The 8,954-nt window shown below is 39.0% G+C and overlaps 1 long non-coding RNA gene across 2 annotated transcripts in view; it reads left to right on the top strand.

The window, feature by feature from the left end:
* Window positions 1-5,596, top strand: part of LOC117001421 — a 24,021-nt gene extending 18,425 nt beyond the window's left edge. For both annotated transcript variants that reach the window (XR_004419049.1, XR_004419050.1), the window contains 2 exons: window positions 3,015-3,403; window positions 4,988-5,596. This is a non-coding gene — a long non-coding RNA (uncharacterized LOC117001421). The remainder of the gene's footprint in view (window positions 1-3,014; window positions 3,404-4,987) is intronic.
* The last annotated feature ends 3,358 nt before the right edge of the window (window positions 5,597-8,954 follow it).

Genomic DNA, 8,954 nt, shown 5'->3' on the forward strand with positions numbered 1-8,954 from the left:
TGCTTTTCCAAGCTCTCTTTCCTTCTGAAATGCTGCAATCATATCTTGTATTAAAGACAGCAGACAGTACTGTGGAAAGGCTTCCACTGACTAGGAACCTTGGGAGGACCAATACAAATCCAGGCATCAGCATCTCCTCTCTGGTCTCCTCTTCACCACCTCTTTTGCTTTCCCTTCTGCCCAAGCTGGAGTTTTCAAAGGGAAGCCAACTTAAACAGGCTTTGATAGTGTGCATGAAGGAACTGTTCACAACAGTCAGAGATTCCCAGCAGATGTGCTGCTGAGATTGTCCTTGCCTGGTTGTAGTAATGAAGAAAGCAATGACAGGAAAACAGAGGTGATCTCCTGTAGTATTGAACAAGGGCTATTTCCAATTGCTGTCATGGAAATTAAAGGAAAGCTTCACAGTTTTTATGGTAAATATTAAGGGGATAGAAAATTTTGTCTCTCTGATTTTGCACACAACTCTCAAGAATCTACTTTATCTGTAAAATTCAGATTTTTTTTCCCTCTTTCTTCACATGCATGTTCTAAATAGCATAAGCCTAAATAGCAAAGACTGTCAGCAAATTATCACCATGAGAGCACAGCAGTCTTGGGAAGCCATTCATATACCACATTCCTTTGTTTCTCTGCTCCAGGCTGATAATGTCCATTTGGAGAAGAAACTTACCCACTTCCTCTGGAAATGCAGTTCAGAAAACTTCCCTCTTCTCCAACGTTTATATAAATTCAAATCAGGAAAGCAATGAACTTTAAATATGTCTTTAAGTGAAGAAATATCAGGCAGTATTTGTGAGCATGGAAATAGTATCTACTATTTGGGCTAATAGCTTATCTTCTTTATAAGAGCAGGTAAAGATAGCACCACATACAAGCATGTGGAGTTACTGTCCATTCAGGTTCACTAAAAATCTGCATTGTCAACTGAAAAATTTAGGTTATTAAATATATAATAGATTGTGACTATATGTGCAATGGTTATCTGTTTACTAGCTCCCTGCTTTTCCAAAGTCCTTCTACAAAATATTTTTTATTGAGATGCAACACGCCGTGTTTCGATGGAGTCCTGCGGGGAGAGATGCAATTAAGAATGTTATGCAATAATACATTGTTTTTCTTGCACATAATGCATCTGTGAGCATTATACATGCAGGCAAAAGTGCTGAGCTCTGTAATTCTGGTCTTTACATCTTGGTACCATACTGGCTGCTTCTGCAGTTTTTGCACAAAAGTAGTAGTCCCAAAACCAGTATTAATGATAAGGAGTTGAAAACAGTTCAGGAAATTTTTGTAGAACAATATAAAAAATATTGCAATCTAAAGTTTGCCAGATATTAGTTACATTTTCCCTATTTACTAGAGATGGCTTACCTCTGAAAAAAAACTCTAAAAAAGTGATCATGAAGCAGAATTATTTGGTTTTTCACACTCAAATGAAATATCATTGTCAGTTAATACTTCTTAAAAACTATAAAAAGTTATAGTGGTAAAACCAGTTGTTTTCCTTTTGTTAAAGCTGGACTTCATATTTTTTTGTCATTTGTCCAGGTTTTTTTGAGTTTCCCATATTCTGGACTTGCTAAAAAAATCTTTTTTTTTTTTTTTCTTTATTATGTGCACTTCTGCAGTTGCATAAATTTAAGATGAAGGGTATATTTTGAAAATATCTGCCCTCAATTTTTGCTTTTCTAATGATAACACAAGTTCTATTTTCTTCTTACCAATGTTCATAAGAATTCCATTTAACTTGCTCTAAAACTAGATCATCTAATTAAACTGAAAAGGTAAAATCCTTGTTTTATAATACTAAATTCAGTAGTTCAGTAGGAAAAAAAATCCAGTGAATGAGTTTTTAATACTCTGATAAATCATAGAAATACCTTTTATTGCTCAATTAATTTACTACTATGTACTGTAAGTAATAATTAATAGCAGTCCAGTCTCCCTACCTTGTCTGCCGTTACCATCATGACCCTTGGTAGTGCTGAAGAAACATTTTAAACCTTTTGAACTCTAAATGTGGGTGGATGTCTTTCATGGGAAGTAAAACAAAGTTTCAGAAGCTAAATTATTGATGTTTTGTGCATGAAACTTGTACCTGTTAGGTAACAGTGAAAACTTTGTAAACAGATGTCTGATCACTGAGAAAATACGTTTTGTTGTGTATCCAAGATATTATTGTATTTTTAAGAAAAAATGGAAAGATCAAAATGTATTCAGATATAGGAATTGATGTTTTATTATGCAAAAATCCTCTGCAAACATGTCTAAATTAAAATCTCGTGGAAATGAAATACAGTAATTTTCCCCTTTGCACTTACCTTTTGGAATTTACCAGTGACCAGACTAATTCACAGAGTAACTGCAAAATGTTTTCCTCTTACAGACAACTTGGGTGTCTCTGTTGATGTATTCCTGAGTGCTCACTGACACATTTGTTTGAGTTCTGGGTGGTGGTTTTCTCTCTGTCCTTTAAAGCAAGAAACACCTTTGCAGCTAATCGAGAAGTCAAGGACAACCCTCAAGGATAACCCTAATTTTTTAGATTTCTCTATTTTGTCAATGCCAGACAGGGCCCCAATCAGCAGAGAGCCAGGGAATACTGTTATGTCAGCTACAGGTGTGGGCACATAATGTATGGCTGCTGAAATCACTTGCCTGGGATTATAAGTTAAATATGTAACTAAAATTAATTTTAGAATACCTGTAATCTCCTTACAATGTTGTGGAAGTCAGATTTAGTGGGGTGGTTGATAAATGGCTTTTCATGTTAAGCCTTTTAAAACAGAAGGTTTTTGTCACTGTGGTGAGTACACACAGAACTCCAGGAGTGTCAGCTGCTTTTAATCTGTATTGCATTTGCCTTCTGCTTGTCTTTCTGTGGTATCTGTGGCTTGTAAGCCAGGATTTTACTCCTGTGCAGCCATTTCAGTAAGTACAGTGGCATGTTGTTAATTGATGAGTTAATTATAGCTGTTGATTCTCGTGTTGATCTTGAATCGTATTTTCAGCTGTGTGACAGGAGCCTGTTCATTTCCTTGGGACACCTGTATGTGAAGAACATGTGATCATGAGTTATCTGCATTTCTTAACACTGCCTCTTGTGTGCTGGACTCTTGGATATTAATTTGCAATAGATTTAACATTAGTAAGCAAGCTCTTATTCCAGAGTTGCCAGTTCCCTGATGAATGGAGCTGAAATCGCCTCTCAGGAAGAGTGATCAGTAAACTGTGTTTGTGAAGACTGCCTCTATTTTTGTGGAAATTTCACTGAGGTGAAGATTGTGACTGGAAAGATACTAACTAAGATGACAACAGTAATTCATAAACACCCCATCCCTGATGCATTCTAGAAAGATTTATCACAAGCTGCTGAAGTGGAGTTTCACCTATGACAACGGTAAGGTCCTGTGTGGAATCAGGGCCTCAAAATTCTGAATAACTTGCAATTTCTATGGTGGTCATTAGCATTTAGCTGCTTGGAAGTTACCATAGCTCTAGGAACCAGGAAGGGTAGTGTGTGTGGGGAGGATCTTCATAAGGAAACAGTGCCTTCTGGCTGAAATGAGAAATGGAAGAATTTTTGATTGAGGTAGAATATACTAAAAGGTGTCTTGGAATTAACATTCAGAAAATTTTATGCAGATTTGGGTAGCAAATAAATACTCCATTATCATAAACCTTTCTTTTTGACTGCAACAAGTTTCATGTGCTAGAGAATATTGTAAGTACATCTTGAAAAAGCCGTCTTTATTACATTCACGTTATACACACCAAGCTGGTTCAAATAACTCTTGAGAGCAATGATGTTATCTTGAAAACAATGTAGAAATTTTGTTGATGCTGTGGATTATTGATTGACAACAGATGGCAGTATAGCAGGTATATTTACCTTGTAAAGAAGAAATGCCAGTATATGAGACATGGCTGAAATTTATAACAAGGCAGTTGGGAGCCTAGTTCACTTATTTTAGATTATTTAGTCGCTCCAGAAAATACCATCCCTTTGTTAGGAATTGACTTGTGTCAGAAAGATGTGGGGTAATAAAAGGTGCATTGAATTCTGCAGGTCAATTCCTTACTCACCCAGGTGAGCTGCTGCAGAGACTGGAGTAGTCTCCAGCCCACCTGAGGTGATCAGAGCTGTCCTTTCCATTTCCTCCTCACCTCTGTGTTCAGTTCAGCCTTATCACAGAAAGGAAATGTCCCGGTTTATTTTGTGGCATTCTAATTTTAGTATCTTAGCTGGAAATGCCTATTTCACCATGTGGAGGCATGAGATAGAGTTGAGAGTTTTTCTCTAAATTGTTTCTACTCTGGATTTTTACACACATCTTAAGGAAACACCTCTTCAAAGTTGCACTTGCCCTTCATGTGCTTGAGAATATCAACTCTGATGATCTCAAAATCACTAAATATTTGAAGAATCTATGAGAAAACTAAATGAGCAAAGAAAGTCCACATTTAGACTTTCTTTTATAGATATGATTTTGCAAATATTTTTTTAATGTTGGTTCACGTCTAGTTTTAAGGGAATTTGGATGTCTGTAACAAAGTAAACCTACCACACTATATTGTAGCTGTATACCAATTTCAGTGGATCTAAAATGTGACAGTAAAGATCATTTGTATGCATTCAGCTTTATGTACGTGTCTAAACAGCAATCCTATTTTGAGTCTCTTGTAACCTATGTGTGCAGTTGGCTAAACAGTTAAAGTATTCATGTGCATTATTTTTATCTGATGGAGTGCAGTGCAGTAAGTACACCCAGAAGGACAATACTGCTCACTCCTCTTGTGCTGGGGGGACCAGCAGGGACTGGCCATTTAGGGCTATGAGTAAACCAATGCTGTGCTAGGGTGAAAGGAAGCATATGAATCATAAATGTAGCATGCTTCACCTGTTTTGTTGCTAGCTTTATGATTTCATGCTGCTTAAGCATTATGATTTTGTGATTGAACTGTCTGTTTTCCTCCCTTGCAGAGTAATAAGATGACATTGAAGAAAACCCTCCTATTTGGGTTGTAGCATGTGCAAATATATCAACATTGGATCTGAATCCCTGAATTAGCCCTGATTTGCCCTCTATTCTTTTCAGTCTGTGAGTTTGCACTGTCTTCTAAATTCCTGAATGGATACTTCGAAGACTAACAAGAGTCAAGAAGTTTTTCTTCAGTTTGAGAGGGTTTGACTCCTATTTTATTGTTTGTACACCATCCTTTATAAATTAATTGGTCATTGAAACTGTAAATATTGTGTTTTTTCTTACCATTTTGTTTCTGTTTATTACACCAGCCAAGGAAGAGATAAATCTGAAGTTTTTTTCAGCAGAAGATATAATTTGACTCCAGAAGATCTTCCTGTGCTTTTTCAAATAAAAAAATGGAAGTTTTGTTTTGAATTCAGTGGAAGTGAGATCAAACTCTCAGTCACTTTGGACATAAGAAATGAACAAAGGGACTTGACACAATAACATGCCATTCAGGTTGTTCAATTTACACTTTTATTTGCAGGTATTCTCTTCTTCTGAATAATTAATTTATTTTATTATCAGTGTAATGCTTTATGCCTTGGATTTTTATAGTACAGTAGTCTGACAACTATAAGGCGCACCCTTTTGACTAAAATTTTGGCCCGAACTCGGAAGTGAGCCTTATAGTCCGGTGAGGCTTATATAATGGACAAAGTTGGGAAATTTGCCAACCCGGAAGTGTGAGCCATGAGCTGCGGGGGAGCCGGCAGGGCCGCGGCTGCCAGGTGGGGGCGAGGCCGCGGTACCGCGGCTGCTGGGTGCAGGGGGGGCTGCGGTGTCGTGGTTGCCGGGTAGAGGCGGGGCCTCGGCCAGCAACCGTGCAGGGGGAGCCGGCGGTGGATCCTCGCAGCAAAAAAAAAGTGCGCCTTATAGTCTGGTGTGCCTTATATATTGGCAAAAGTTTGGAAATTCGCCGACACCTGGAAGTGTGCCTTATAATCCAGTGTGTCTTATAGTCGTGTGTCTTATACTGTAAATTTGCATTCTTGATGCTGCTGTGAGACAGGAGTAATAGAGCTTGATAACAGTAGAGAGGCTGGATACAAACATGTTAGGAAGAGAAGGAATGAAAGTTCTATTGGGACTACAGCTTTAGAGCCATTACTTACAGGAATATTCCAGAACAATGACCGCTGAAATTCTGATAAAAAAATTACAGTAATTTCACTACTATAAGGCACACCGGATTATAAGGCGCACCTCTGGGAGTGGCAAATTTCCCAACTTTGTCCATATCTAAGACGCACCGGACTATAAAGCACACCTTTTCATTGCAGCGAGGATCTGCGCACAACAAAGTAATGAATGAGTAACCATCATACCAGCCCTGCTGTCTTGGGTTACAATACAGGATGTGATCAAAGTATCTATTCTATCACCATCTGTTGTGACCAGGTAGGACAGTGATCCTTATCTCAGTGGGAGATACTCTGCTAATGGGCCATCCAAAAAAACCAGTAGGACATTGTTCTTTATCTTTGTACCCCTCATCCTTCCTCCAGGGAGTTCTCTTCTGCTAATGGCCCATTGAGTCCCACTGTGGGACTGATAAAATTACTTCATCCCACTGGAGTTGCTCCAGCCGGGGGGAGAGCCCAGCCTTTCCCACCTAGATAAAAACTGAAATTCTGGGACACCAAGTCGCCCTCTTTTCCCTGGACTCCAGAGGAAAACCGGACTTTTTTTCCATATAATTGCTGGGCCTTCAGAGGGAGGCTGCACCCTTCTACAAGACCACTGCTTCAACTGAACCACATCTGTCACTGCAGGAGGACTGTAGCCACCATTTAATGGGACTGCTACCAACACCCTGCCTGACGGGTGTCACCCTGACAGGGTGTCAGGTTGTGCTCTGACTTTGTGTCTTAGTCTGGAGGACAGGTGTCTGCTAAGAAAGGCAGGAGCCTCTCTTTGAAATGGAGAATGTAAACCCCCTCCCTCCAAATTATAATTTTGAAATCAAGGGGCTCTCAGGTAAAGATATGGGAATTAGGAATAACAGTTCTTTTCTAGGGAAATTAAAATAGAAATACAATACTACAAAGAAACAGACCCCAAACCCTGACAAAGTCAGAGTACAACCTGACACCCCGTCAGGCAGGGTGTTGGTAGCAGTTTGATTTAAATAGTGGCTGTAGTCCTTTTGTAGTGACAGATGTGGTTTAGTTGAAGCAGTGATCCTGTAGAAGGTGCAGTTTCCTTCCAGAGGTCTAGTAGTGATGTGGAGAAATCTCATTTTTTTCTAGAGTCCAGTAGAGAAAGGGATACTCGGTGTCCTAGAATTTCAGTTTTTATCTAGGTAAGAAAGGCTTGGCTCTCCCCTGTGGCTGGAGCAACTCTCAATGAGATAAGTAATTTTATCAGTCCCACAGTGGGACTCAATGGGCCATTAGCAGAAGAGAACTCCCTGGAGGAAGGATGGGGGGATGCAAAGATAAAGAACAGTGCCCTACTGGTTTCAATGGATGGCCCATGAGCAGAGTATATCCCACAGAGATAAGGATCACTGCCCCACCTGGTCACAACAGATGGTGACAGAATAGATACTTTGATCACATCCTGTACTGTAACCCAGGACACTTTGTCAGTGTTTGGGTTTTGTTTCTTTGTAGCGGCTTGCAGCTCGCACTTCCAAGTTGGAAAATTTCCGAACTTTGTCCATATATAAGGTGGTTCGGAGTATAAGGCGCACTTCTGGGTTTGGACCAAAATTTTAGTCAAAAGTGTGTGCCTTACAGTCGTGAAATTACTGTATATTGTTTACAGCATTAAAAAAAAAAAAAAAGCATTTTATGTTCATTTCCCGTAGTATTCTGAAACTTTCGGCTTTGAACTTGCAGTGTGTTCTCATAATTACCAAATGTTAGAAGCATAATTTTAAAAGAGAAAATGAGATTTTAAAAAATACAATAATACAGCTGAAGGAGTGGTTAGATGAGAAGAAATACCAAGTAACAGGAGACTTGTGAAAAATTGTAAGTGTTGCCAATGTAGTAACAAGTAAGAGAGATATAAATCAAAATAAGCATTCATTGGGTTCTGCTTCCTTTCTCATTCACCTTCTTGGAAAATAATGCTATTATGTTTCCATTATGGTGGATTCTTCCGTAGGCATTACTAACTGTGCTGAAAGCTGAATACTGGAGCAAATACAGCAGTTCAAGTTCTGAAAACTGTGCTTCTTTATCAGTGGTAGGTTTCTCTTTGTTTTGCCTCAAAATGAGATGATCCTACATATTATTTCTTCAGTAATCTTGATAGTGAGTTACATCTGAAGGGAGTTCTGAAGGAACACTGGTAAGTCTACCAAACTGGTGAACATCTATAGTCAGCAGTAAAACAAAGGTCAGTGAAAGAATCTCTTAGGTTCAGTTCCTCTCACGCTTTGAGATGTGGGATCTCTGGATCTCTGCACACTTTCCAGCAGCTGCTGTTGAAAGACAGTTATGCTTGGGATCATGTAATGAGCCCCCTTGGTAAGACGGCTTGTGAACAACCTTGGCAAAAACTTTGTGAAAAAAGTTGCCAGGAACAAAAAAAAGTTTTGAAAAATAAACCCAAAGCATTTGAATATACCCCCTCCTCTAAATGCCAGAGGGAGATGAATGGATTCTGCACAGACAATAAGCCACAAGGAAATTGTATTTATTTTTAAAATTGTATTTTAAATAATGTGAAGGCTGCTGTTAAGTCCTCTCAACTTTGAACTATATATCCTCACAGGATATACAAAATTCTATCTGATGAAGGCTGAAGACAATACTGTTCCAGTCCTGTGCTCAGGAGGATCACCCAGCTATCCATAGTTCAGGCTGTTGTGTTTTCTACTGATCAGTAACTGTAACCTGTCTCCTGAAGAAGCTTTACCCTGTGGTTAGGAAAGAGCTATCTGTGGAGAAACTGAGGAACACAGGTTTT

The sequence above is a fragment of the Catharus ustulatus genome, chromosome 11 (assembly GCF_009819885.2).
Source record: "Catharus ustulatus isolate bCatUst1 chromosome 11, bCatUst1.pri.v2, whole genome shotgun sequence".
NCBI classification, from domain to species: domain Eukaryota; kingdom Metazoa; phylum Chordata; class Aves; order Passeriformes; family Turdidae; genus Catharus; species Catharus ustulatus.